Source organism: Canis lupus, chromosome X (genome assembly GCF_048164855.1).
Source record: "Canis lupus baileyi chromosome X, mCanLup2.hap1, whole genome shotgun sequence".
Classification (NCBI taxonomy): Eukaryota; Metazoa; Chordata; class Mammalia; order Carnivora; family Canidae; genus Canis; species Canis lupus.
The window spans coordinates 50830716-50841869 of record NC_132876.1 but is presented as its reverse complement, the minus strand read 5'-3'; positions in this window follow the sequence as shown (position 1 = coordinate 50841869).

Here is an 11154-nt window from a genome sequence, read left to right as displayed (position 1 = left end):
GTATATCTGGTAACGCATGAACATCTAAAATATGTAAGGAATTCATACAACTCAAAAAAATCCAATTTAAAATAGCACAGGAACTGAAAATACTTTTTTTTCCAAAGAAGACATACAGATGGCCAACAGGCACATGAAAAGATACTCAACATCAATAATCATCAGGGAAATCCAAATCAAAACCACAATGAGATATCACCTCACATCTGTTAGAATGGATATCATGGAAAAAGAAAAAAAACAAAAAACAAAAAACAAGAGACAACAAGTGTTGACCAGGGTGTGGAGAAAAGAAAACCCTTGTGCACTATTGGTGGGAAGATAAATTGGTACAGTCATTATGGAAAACAATATGGAGGTTTCTTAAAATGTTTAAAATAGAAATACCAAATGATCCAGCAATCCCACTTCTGGAGATATATCCAAATTAATTGAAACCAAGATCTCGAAGTGATATCTGCACTCCTGTGTTCACTGCATTCTCATGTTTGGCATCATTCACAATAGCCAAGACACAGAAACAACCTAATTGTCTATTGATGGATTACATGGATAAAGAGATAATGGATAAAAACATAAATAATATATATAAAATATTCATATTATGTATATACATATTATAATGTAACATTTCTCAGCCATAAAAAGAAGGAAATCCTGTCATTTGTGACAACATCAATTGACCTTTAGGGTATTTTTTTAAAGATTTTATTTATTTATTCATGAGAGACAGAAAGAGAGAGAGAGAGAGAGAGAGAGAGGTAGAGACACAGGCAGAGGGAGAAGCAGGCTCCATTCAGGGACCCTGATGTGGGACTCGATCCCGGGACTCCAGATCATGCCCTGGGCCAAAGGCACGTGCTAAACCACTGAGCCACCCAGGGATCCCAACCTTTAGGGTATTATGCTAAGTGAAATGAGAAAGACAAGTATTTTTTTATCTCATTTATATGTGGAATCTTTAAAAAAGTTGAGTGTATAGAAACAGAGTTGCATGGTAGCTGCTGGGGCTGAGGTGTGAGGGAAATGAAAAGATGTTGGTCAAAAGGTACAAAGTTAAGAAGAATAAGTTTCGGGGATCTTATATACACCATGGCAACCGCTTAACAATACTGCATTATATACTTTAAAGTTGCTAAAAAACTAGAACTTAAGTATTCTTTAAAATACAGTAGTTATGTGAGGTGATGAATTATTAACTAACCTTATCATGGTGATCATTTCACAATATGTATGTGTGTCAAATCACCATATGTTACACAATATTGTATGTCAATAATATCTCAATAAACCTGGAGAAAAAATAAAGTTTAAGAAATCTACTCTTCCTTAAAAGTTCTCATACTTTTGCCAATATAGATTGGTCACTGAAATCTTACTCAGGTGGCTATCATAACAATTACATAAAGTTATACAACTTACAATATAGGTCAATAATATGTTTTCATTAGAAAACAATTCATATGTTAACATGGCCTATCTGGCCTGCCTTCCTAACTAACCTCATCTTCTATCATTATCTTCCTTGCTCACCGTCCCAGCAATACTGACCACCTTTCTGCCCATCAATAAACAAAAACTTCTTTTATACATGCTGGTAAATCCCTTCCTCCAAACTTCATTAGGTTAACTCCTTGCTACCACTTGGGTCTCTGTTCACATAAGACTTGCTTATTATGCATGTTTATTGTCTATCTACTCTACTAGAATGTATGTTCCATAAGAGTAGAAATCAAGTTTGCTTGTATTGTGAACCAGAAACTGGATTCATCTCCAGCATATAACACATGATGAATGAGTATCTATTAAATTAATCAGAATTTTTCATTTCTTGGTCTTTAAAATCCCTTGATAAAATGTCAGTCTCTTGGTTATTACTCCTATCACTAATCTTACATATGTAGGATAATTCTTCACTTTTCCATTTCTTACTTTCTCTTGTATTCTTTGTTGAAACTTAGCACTAAGGAATAATCAAACTTCATACAAATCATGGCATTTATGTCTGTTTGTCCCACTTTCCAAGTTTTTGCTACTTTAGGAGAACCCACCTGGAATCTGAAATTTTTATGTCATTCAACTCACTCCATATCTTAAAACTGGAAAGTAAGGCACAGTTGACTAGGCACACATTAGGCATATATGTCATCTAGAGAGCATCACTAAATATTAAGCTAGGATAGGATAGATTTAGTGACTATTAAGCAAATTTTACAATGTTCAACCCAAATCAGAATGAAATAAAAGATTAGTATCCATCTTTTCATGAGACTAGTTGTAGGTTTTATACACAGAAGTCAGAATGATAACTGGGACAACTGTATTTTCTTAAAAATACAATTTATAATTTATTTTTTAATATTAAAAAACTTACATATACTTCATATCTACAAGGTAAATAATGAAATCTAGTAATCCTATCCATGTGCCTCTCTGCCTTTTCCCTTTTACCAGATATAAAAAATTTTCAACTTATTTAGCTGCTGCTTTTAGTTTTTACCTATGAACCTCTTAGTAAATGATTATAATGCTACTTTATAAAATTTAGTATAGTTGACACACAATGTTACATTAGCTCCAGGCATACAACAGAGTGATTCAACTTTTCTATATGTTATGCTATGCTCACCACACGTGTGGCTACCATATCACCATACAATAGTATTAAAATACAATTGACTATATTCCTTATTCTGTGCCTTTTATTCCCATGAATTTATTCATTCCATAACTGGAAGTCAGGTAACTGTCTTATAAGCATGCACTCATTACTCCATCAGTGTGCCCCACATCTACCATCCTTGTTTCACATTTTCCAAACATTCACTATTGTTCCCTAAATGTTTCCATAGTCTATATCTTCAAATATATTTCCATTTCCTCTTATAATACAACAATATCACGGAAGCAAAGTAGTGAGCCAAAGATTGGCTATGCATTTTAGGAGCTTGGAGAAAGCAGAAGAAGTAAGAAGTCTTCTGAACTCCTAGTTAGTGTTTTGTAATAATATTTAGAAAAAAATTTAATAATGTCATCACTAAATGGGGCATCTGGGTGGTGTAGTCAGTTGAGCATCCAACTCTTGGTTTCAGTTCAGGTCATGATCTCACAGTCATGAGTTTAAGCTTTGCATTAAGCTCCATGCTTACTGAGGAGTCTGCTTAGGACTCTCCCTCTCCTTCTGCCCCTCAACTCTGCTCTCTCTCTTAAGTAAACAAATAAATCTTTAAAAACATATGTCATCCCTAAAAGATAAAAAAAATCAGAAGAAGTTAATTTAAATGATCAAAAATAATCATTTAGCACATGCAATGTTAGGTTAGGGAAAAGTGGAAAAAAATTCTCCAAACTCAACACTATAAATCGTTACTTAGACTATTTTATAACGTGTCTTTCTCACTATTTGACCTCTCAAATATCAGAGACATTTTGTCAGAGAAATTATATATAGCTATATATAAGGAAAATTATAAGTTGTATATTCTAGAGATTAATGTCTTTCTTATTAGAGAGAAATCAAGTTTTGACTGTGAGTTGAAATATACATGAAATATAAGGTTTTACCAAAATCTAAGTTTTCTTTATTCACAGCTCATAATTTAGAGTGGCTCCATATAGAGCTGGTATGTAGTACATGTTTCCTCACAATCTCACTCTCTCTCTCTCTCTCCATTTATTCATTAAAGGAAAAAACAAACAAGTACACACATTGGTAACCTTGGCTGTCTTAACAACCTGGCTATTTCTCAAGGTAGACAAATGAGAGAGAAAACAGTTATGGAGACTAGTAATAACCACCTTTTAAAAGTTTATTTAGACATAACAAGAGTTTGTGTTCTGCTTGATTACTTAATAGCTCTGTGATATTAAGCAGATCATAACCACTCTGAACCCCAGTTTCCTAAAACATAAAATGTATTTTAAAGCCCCAGTTTACTAAAATAAATTATAACATGTATCAATTTTTGGGAGGATGTTGTAAAGATGAAACAAGATAAAGATAAAACAAGAGATACAGTGACAAGCACATAAAAAAGGTAGTTTCCTTTCCCCCTTATTATTCTTTCACCTCTATTCCTTCCTTACTTTTTCAATTTGAATATTATTGATACACAATGTCATATTAGATGCAGGTGTACAACATTGTGACTTAACTTTTCTATGGATTATGCTACACTCACCACAATTATAGCTACTATCTGTCACCATACAATGCCATTACAATACCATTAACTATATTCTCTGTGCTATGGCTTTTAGTCCTGTGACTTCTTCATTTCACAACTGGAAGCCTGTATCTTTTACTCCTTTTCATTCATTTTGCCCATCCCTCCAACCCATCTTCTCAGTGGTTAATTTTCAAAGAGATGTATTATGAGATATATATATATATATATATATATATATATATACAGAATATATCTCAAGATAGTGGAGGGATTTGCTTATGAGTTTTAAAATCCAACAGATCTAGCTTCCAATTTTAGTTTCTTCACTTAGCTGTGTAACTTGAGTCAGTTGCTTAACCTAACATGCAGTTCCTTCCTTCAACAGCATTCCCTGCCCCCACCTAATCTTAATGAGTCAAGGTATGCTGAAAAATCCTTTTTATCTGTTAATTCATCTTACCCTCTTTTGTCTCTCTAAATCTTTACTTTTTTTTTTAAGTAGGCCACACGTGGGGCTTGAACTCACAACCCCAAGATCAAGAGTTGAATGCTCTATAGACTGAGCCAGCCAGGAACTCCTAAATCTCTACTTCTTTTCTATGTCTAAGCCACTGAGGCAAGAGTAAAACTATTTTGCATGGGACAGGGGGAGCAACGAATTTCTCCATTAAATAATCCTAATATTTTTTCTCTCTCTTTAATGAATATGGATAAATATTATACTGTAACCTAACAAATTTATTAGCTAAGTGAATTATGGCCCTTTCACCAGAAGTCAAGGTAATAACATAAGGAAAAGGAGCAATGGTTTAAGGTCACCTTGGTAGGAAATACAGGCAACAACCAATATCGCATAAGTAATTCATAGTCCCTAATCACAAAGCACCAACCAAAGCAATGCATTTCACAGATGGAGGGAGAAGGATGTGGTAAGCTGCTCTGAACTGAAGTGTGAAATAGATACTGGTCTCCTGGTGCTCCTGAGTGCACACAAGGGAATATGCAACTTAGAGACAACACACAGCAAACCTTTTAATTGGTCATTTAGACTTCAGCCAAAGGAAAATCAGTATAACTACTGGGCTGTAGTAAATCCATTCTCTTATTGCTGACAGAGCTTGCCTTCATAACTAAAATTCTTTAAAGCCCTCCAAGAGCCCCAGAATTCCATGCATGTACTCATGGCCAATCATTCTGAACCAGAAAGTCCTTAAGTGTGCATTGGCATTTCAAGCTAACAAACTAAGCAGTGAGTTATAAAATAGAAGGGATGATCTGATTATGTGCTAACATGCAGTTGAGCACCTTTTCATGTGTCTATTTGCCATCTATATGACTTGCTTGGAGAAATGTCTGTTTATGTCTTCTGCCCATTTTTAAATTGGGTTATTCGGGGTTTTTTGGTGTTTAGTTATAGAATTTATTTATATATTCTGGATACTAACTTTTTATCAGATATATCATTTGCAAATATCTTCTCTCATTCAGTAAGCTTTTAGTTTTGTTGGCTGTTTCTTTTGTTGTGCAGAAGCTTTTTATTTTGATGTAATCCCAATAGTTTATTTTTGCTTTTGTCTCTCTTACTTCATGAGATATATCTAGAAAGATGTTGCTATGAGCAATGTCAGAGTACTTATTGCCTGTGCTATCTTCTAGAAGTTTTATGTGTATGCTTTAAGAACGTGGTCCAGGTTCATTACTTTGCATGCAGCTGTCCAGTAAAAAACAAAATAGTTAAAACTGAAAATTTGTCAGGCACCTTCAATTCAGTATGCCAAAATTTGACTCATTTATCAGTCATTATCATTTCCTCCATCATCTACTGGCAAAATCTGTTCTTTGAATTATGTTTCCAATCTCATTTCCAATGAGTGGTACTATAATGATCCAGTAACCAAGTCAAATAATCGATAATCTTTTATCAGGTTAAGAAGTTTAAACCTGATCCTGTAGGACATGGGGGGCTGCTGGAAGATTTTTAAAAGAATGGCATTATTAGATTTTTTTAAACCATTATTCTGGCAGTCATGTGAATAATGGTTTAAAGGAAAGACTAGAGAGTGAGAAACCTTTAAGATATTATGGTAATAGTCTTCTACAGAAATGATGGAAGCTTGGACTCAGGCAATGCAATGGAAGTGAAAATAAGTTTTATGTCACTTGGAAATTTGTATGCAGTATTTAATCTATATGCTTTATTGTCCCATCAAAAATTATTTCCTGAAAAATGTTTTAAGTTTTAGAAAATTAAAGATAATACTATGCTGAGGCAAAATAATTTATTTTAGGAATTCCAAATAGATAATTATGTGACAAGAAGAGATCTACGCTGAGACAAAATGGAATGTTTTAGAGGTTCCAGTAAAAATTGTGTTTCATTCACTCGTTCTTTGGAGAATCACCAAGGATCACTTGGTGGATCAACAGCTGTCACATATTCAGGAGACTTGAGATGAAAGACAAGTGGCACAAATAAAACTAACTTGTAACTGAGAAAAAGATCATGGACTTGAGAATAACAATTTTCTATAAGGCATCTTCAGTGAAAAAAGTGGAAAAATTTGGGAAAAGAGTAAATATAGATATCTTAGGAAAAAAATAATTCTCTGTGTTAATGGAAAAGGAATTTTTGTTTCTTAGCAGAATTTTTGTGAGCCTAGCTTGTAGAGTAGATAACAATTATATTCTTACTATATTTCCAAGTCTGTTATAAGTAATTTACACACTTTAACCATTTGCTTTTCATAACAAAAGCTGCAATGTAAATCCAAGTATTATTTTCACTTTATGGAGAAGGAAATTGATATCATGGCAGTTATGCAACTAATCCAAGGTCAAATACTTTACAATACATTGCAGAAATTTCTGTCTTATTTATAAGAAATTTCTTGCTCTAAGGAGATAGCTTTTATAGGATTCTAACAATAATAACTTTTGTATATGGAACAGTAGATGCATATGAAGCATTGCATTAAAAATTTCATGGATTTGTTAATTTAATGTCCACATTAATTCTATGAGTTTTTTTCCTTCCCATTTAACAGATAGGGAAATTGAATCACAACGACCTTAAAACACTTGTTCAAGGCCATGCAGCTGGTAATTGGTCTAGTAGCTAATTAAATTCAAGTTTTTTTAGAGTTCACGCTCTTAGCCACTATTCTGCACTTCCTTTTTAGCAATAAGCTGCAGCACAAAGGTTATCAGACAGACATTGATTGGCTGAAGTGCTACAGAGCTTTTTGCTAACAGTATATATATTCTAAAAAGTAAGCCAGTCCCCAATTATGCAGTGGATTTCGAGATCAATAGAAATTTACAGAATGTATCTTGCAAGAAGTTACTGTGGCCAAGTTCAAAAAGGGTGTTGCCTGTGTTCTCCTCTAGGATTTTGATGGAATCTTGTCTCACATTTAGATCTTTCATCCATTTTGAATTTATCTTAGTGTATGGTGAAAGAGAGTGGTCTAGTTTCATTCTTCTGTATGTGGATGTCCAATTTTCCCAGCACCATTTATTGAAGAGACTGTCTTTCTTCCAATGGATAGTCTTTCCTCCATTATCGAATATTAGTTGACCATAAAGTTCAGGGTCCACTTCTGGATTCTCTATTCTGTTCCATTGATCTACGTGTCTGTTTTTGTGCCAGTACCACACTGTCTTGATGACCACAGCTTTGTAGTACAACCTGAAATCTGACATTGTGATGCCCCCAGATATGGTTTTCTTTTTTAAAATTCCCTTGGCTATTCGGGGTCTTTTCTGATTCCACACAAATCTTAAAATAATTTGTTCTAACTCTCTGAAGAAAGTCCATGGAATTTTGATAGGGATTGCATTAAACGTGTAAATTGCCCTGGGTAACATTGACATTTTCACAATATTAATTCTGCCAATCCATGAGTATGGAATATTTTTCCATCTCTTTGTGTCTTCCTCAATTTCTTTCAGAAGTGTTCTATAGTTTTGAGGGTATAGATCCTTTACCTCTTTGGTGAGGTTTATTCATAGGTATCTTATGCTTTTCGGTGCAATTGTAAATGGGATTGACTCCTTAATTTCTCTTTCTTTAGTCTCATAGCTAGTGTATAGGAATGCCATTGATTTCTAGGCATTGATTTTATATCCTGCCACGCTACCAAATTGCTGTATGAGTTCTATCAATCTTGGGGTGGCGGCTTTTGGGTTTTCTATGTAGAGTATCATGTCATCGGCGAAGAGGGAGAGTTTGACTTCTTTGCCAATTTGAATGCCTTTAATGTCTTTTTGTTGCCTGATTACTGAGGCTAGGACTTCAAAAGCAAAAATGAACTATTGGGACTTCATCAAGATAAGAAGCTTTTGCACAGCAAAGGATACAGTCAACAAAACTAAAAGACAACCTACAGAATGGGAGAAGATATTTGCAAATGACCTATCAGATAAAGGGCTAGTTTCTAAGATCTATAAAGAACTTATTAAATTCAACACCAAAGAAACAAACAATCCAATCATGAAATGGGCAAAAGACATGAAGAGAAATCTCACAGAGGAAGACATAGACATGGACAACATGCACATGAGAAAATGCTCTGCATCACTTGCCATCAGGGAAATACAAATCAGAACCACAATGAAATACCATCTCACACCAGTGAGAATGGGGAAAATTAGCAAGGCAGGAAACCACAAATGTTGGAGAGGATGCGGAGAAAAGGGAACCCTCTTACACTGTTGGTGGGAATGTGACCTGGTACAGCCACTCTGGAAAACTGTGTGGAGGTTCCTTAAAGAGTTAAAAATAGACCTGCCCTATGACCCAGCAATTGCACTGTTGGGGATTTACCCCAAAGATTCAGATGCAATGAAACGCCGGGACACCTGCACCCCGATGTTTATAGCAGCAATGTCCACAATAGCCAAACTGTGGAAGAAGCCTTGGTGTCCATGGAAAGATGAATGGATAGAGAAGATGTGGTTTTATGTATACAATGGAATATTACTCAGCCATTAGAAATGACAAATACCCACCATTTGCTTCAATGTGGATGGAACTGGAAGGTATTATGCTGAGTGAAGTAAGTCAATCGGAGAAGGACAAACATTATATGTTCTCATTCATTTGGGGAATATAAATAATAGTGAAAGGGAATAGAATGGAAGGGAGAAGAAATGTGTGGGAAATATCAGAAAGGGAGACAGAACGTAAAGACTCCTAACTCTGGGAAACGAACTGGGGGTGGTGGAAGGGAGGAGGGCGGGGGGTGGGGGTGAGTGGGTGACGGGCACTGAGGGGGACACTTGACGGGATGAGCACTGGGTGTTATTCTGTATGTTGGTAAATTGAACACCAATAAAAATTATTTTATTAAAAAAATTTACAGAATAAGAATCAAGTTGGAGCACATATCAGAAGAATCTCTAAAGGTTATCTTCTCCTGTCAATTTACACAGAGCCGTGTTGTCTTCAGGATAACCATACATGAGCAAAATCCAGCCCAGTGGCAAACTTGATATTCAATGAATTTAATAAAGAAGAAAAATTTAACATTTATCTGGCATATTGCTTCTTCCGTACTTTCCATAAATTATTACCTTCAGCATCTAATCCAACAGAATTAGATAAGCAGTATTTCCAAAACAAAAAGAATAGTAATAGAAATGGCCTGTGGCATTTATCCTAGAACTTCAAAGCATATTACAAATATCACTTAATACATCATTGTTCTGAAGGGAGAGTATTTTTACATGAAATCAACAAATGGGTAAACTGAAAGGCAGTTACTTAATGAGACACCTATACCCAGGGAACAGAAACCGAAATCTCGAGTCCCAGTTCCTATGTTCTGCCTCTTGCACACCAAATACATCTAGTAACAACCTCATTGATTATATTGATTTTGCTTCTTTTACTAGCCAAGGAAGTAGATAATAATCCCTCTTAGGTAATGTGTATAAGGATTGCAGTATATCAAGCATTTTGTAGAATTTAAACTGAGTTTGAAATTTGATGTGATTGTACCTCTGGCCTTTTTTTTGTTTAGTGTGTGTTGAGATGGGGAGGACAGGACTAAAAAAATTATCTGTGGGTGGTTGAAGGAAGGGGATACTATGCATAAGTGATTGTTAGTATATGTGTTTGTATATACAGACAGACATATATGTCACTCTAACATTCTGTTCTATCTACATCATGACAAAAATATTTAACTCTTAGTAAATTACTGTGCAATGCAAAATAAAAGTCTACAAACATTTACTGGCAGTAACTGAATTTGTGAAATTTTCTAACATTATTGAAAATAGCTTACTACAATTACCCTAAACTTCTGTTACACTTAACAACTTTCATGAAAGCATTAAAGGAATGCAACAATCTTCTTGTGTTTGTTAGCATCATTTCATGTTCCAAAGGCTAACCTAGATCTTATTGTTGTTTTTTTAAAGATTTGCAAAAATTACCCATTGCAAACTGACTTAGGGACTATGAACACAGTGAAAGCAATTATGAAACAATATATTTAAATCATAATAATATGGAGTTTGAAGGGCTATCTATGAATATTAAATGAGGGGATGTATTTAAAGGAGCCTAAAGAGTGCCTAGCACATAGTGGAAACTCAAAAAAATAAGTTTCTTTTTTTTAATTTTATACTATGATACAGAGCTTAAGCTATTACCAACCTTCTGAAAGTTGATGTTGGTAAGGGATAAATTTCTATTAATTTTCTGGAATGAACCAGCACTTAACAAGCTATTTTATTTCAACTGTGGAACATGATAGATAGGCCCGTCAATCTCCTGGGCCATCTTGATTTGAGGAAAGGCAAGGAATAACTGTCACTGGTTCCCAGCTATATTTATTCCTTTTTATAAAAACCAAGGGAAGTGCCTGAACTGACTGCTGTGAATAGACCAATGAATCTGTGAAGCCCTGCCTTAAAGATAGATACTAAGATGGTAAATGGATAACAGAATTGATTTGTGCACTTCTAGAACAAATTC